This window comes from Lactuca saligna, chromosome 3 (genome assembly GCF_052625555.1).
Source record: "Lactuca saligna cultivar CGN05327 chromosome 3, ASM5262555v1, whole genome shotgun sequence".
NCBI lineage: Eukaryota > Viridiplantae > Streptophyta > Magnoliopsida > Asterales > Asteraceae > Lactuca > Lactuca saligna.
The window spans coordinates 141,364,027-141,366,598 of record NC_136419.1 but is presented as its reverse complement, the minus strand read 5'-3'; positions in this window follow the sequence as shown (position 1 = coordinate 141,366,598).

Here is a 2,572-nt window from a genome sequence, read left to right as displayed (position 1 = left end):
AATACCCCCTTAATACATAGTTTACGGCCCAGGGACTACTCACCATGAGTTTACTGCCATAAACTCATGGTGATGGGTTCTAGGGTGTTTTAAGGCTTTTAGCTTGTTCATGGGATTTTTCTAAGGACTTTTCATAAAAGGCATGAGTGGATTTGAGGTTTCTAAGGGCATTATATTAGAGTTTACAGCCTATGAACACTCCCATGAGAGTTTACAGCCGTAAACTCTCATACCTTGGATTTTGTGAAGTTTAAAGTCCCTAATGCCTTTCTAGTGATTTCTAATGAAGTATGATGCTATTTTGGAGGATTAAAACCATCATTTGAGTGGGTTTTGGGGAGTTTACGGCCTAGATAAATGCTTGGGCCATAAACTCCAAATCAAGCCTCATTTCATTGTGTTTAAGTCCTTAAATCCTTCCTAGCATTTTATAGAAATAGTCTAAGGCCATTTGGGGAATAAAAACCAACATTTTGGGCATGTTTGGGGAGTTTACGGCCTAAGCATGTGCTTGGGCCGTAAACTCATTGTGGTCCTTCATTTTGATGTGTTTAATTGATCCAAACCCCAAACGCTAAGTCCCTAAATTATGTATGAAGTCTAAGGGTGGTTTGGGAGTGTTTTTGGGGCATTTTGACATGGTTTAGAGGTGTTTACGGCCTAAGCATGTGCTTGGGCCGTAAACTCTCTTTTATGCCCTCAATCTTTGTGTTTTGATGTTTAAACACTCCTAGGCTAGATCCCTAATTAGTTTCCAAGCTTAAGGACAAGTTTAGAGGCATGTTTGGCACCATTTTAGGGGTTTACAGCCCTAGAGTGTTCCTGGGCCGTAAACTCCTTATCCCATGCCTTCTTGGATGGTTTTTGGGCTATAACTACAGCTAGTAATGTTTAGAACAAGCTAGGCTAAGCAAACTTACAATTTGGAAGCGTTTGGTTGCGGATTCAGGGCGAAAACGGGTCTAGAGAGAGAGAGTATAGAGAGAGAGTGTAAAAAGTCTCCAATAGACTCCACTCACCCTTATATAGGGTTTTGAGTCGGGATTCAGTGGAATTCTACCCGATACTGCCGTTAAACGGGGCTTTTTGGTCGCACCCGATTTAGTGGTCGTAATAATAAAACTTAACATTTCCAATTAAATGGTAATATGTGTTATGTATTTTTATTTCCTTTTATCACGAATTAACGACATATAAACATACACAATTGAAATGTTTATTAAATTTGATGGTTTCTTATTAACGGAACTTTTGAACAGTGGAAAATTCCGTTAATGGTAACGGAGAAATGTAACAGGGCAACTTGGGTTGTCACATCATCCCCCCGTTAGAGGGAATTTCGTCCCAAAATTCAGATCTAGGCAAGGAAGTAGGTATGAATGGCCAAGTAGAGGCAAGAGAGTACTTCCTGTGTGGTTGTTCTCGCATTCCCAAGTGATCTCTGGTCTGTGTTTGTCATTTCAACAGACCCTCGCGTACGGGATGCGGATTTTGCCTTGCGTAGCTAGTGGGTTCCAACTGGTGTATCTACAAGATTAGGGTTCTCGATGGATTCTATCAAGATGAATGAGGCACGAAGAGTGTTATCAGGAATTCACGTATCAAGTCTAAGAAGTGAGTCGATCGAATGTGAACCTTGTGGTATATCCGAAAGTAGTAGCGGCCTGAAAAGGGTCGGACCATGTCTCCATGAGGATTCTCGGATGGTCCTAAGCTCTCGGAAAGGAGTAGAGCTTTTCAGTACTAAGAACTTAGTGTACTTCTGTGGCAAGATCAACACTGGCGTGATCGCCATTACGAAGTTCCTAACGTTCTCACTTGTACTAGATGTGTAGTCCTTCAGGTTAGTCCTTAGGAAGCTCAGGTGGTCTTCGGTTTCGTGTTTTCTTTCAACTGGCTGATAGAGACTTTCTAGCTTGCCGAGTGGGTTGCGTGACTATGGTTATTGGTTTGCTATAGAGTGTCTATCTTACGCTTGTGCAAAATGGACCTGCGTTAACGAAGATTGAGATACGGAAACCCTAAGGGTCGAGGAGATAGGGTTTCACCTAACGAGTGTTGGACTATCTCAGGAGGTAGTTCTATTATCTCTGCGTGAGATAGTATTCGTTGAACACCTAATAGTCCAATGAATCTCTAAGACTGTGGTTTAGTCTAGCGCGGAAAGTGTATGTTCCTGCATAACCCTTCGACTAACACCAGGGCTGGTGTCAAGTCTATAATCTCTTCGGGATTTGGGTCACGAGGTTCATTGCAACTACTATTGCACTTTGATCAAGTATTCTTGGCTGCGAAGGTTATCCTGTGGGTTCTCAGCATTCTAGTGTCCTCTTCGGAGAATGTATTTCATCGTCTACAGGGCGACGACGATTTCCTCCATGCAATAAGGTGGAGGATGATAGGCACCACTTGTCTATAACGAGGTGGACGAAGTGCCTGAGTAGTGCGGGCATATATTGCAACTACTCATCCGAAGGTTCTAGGTTTTCTTGGTCTAGATCGAATCTAGTGAGTATAGAATCTTCTCACTCGGAACTCTTAAGAGTTCAACCCGTAGTGATTTTCTTGACTC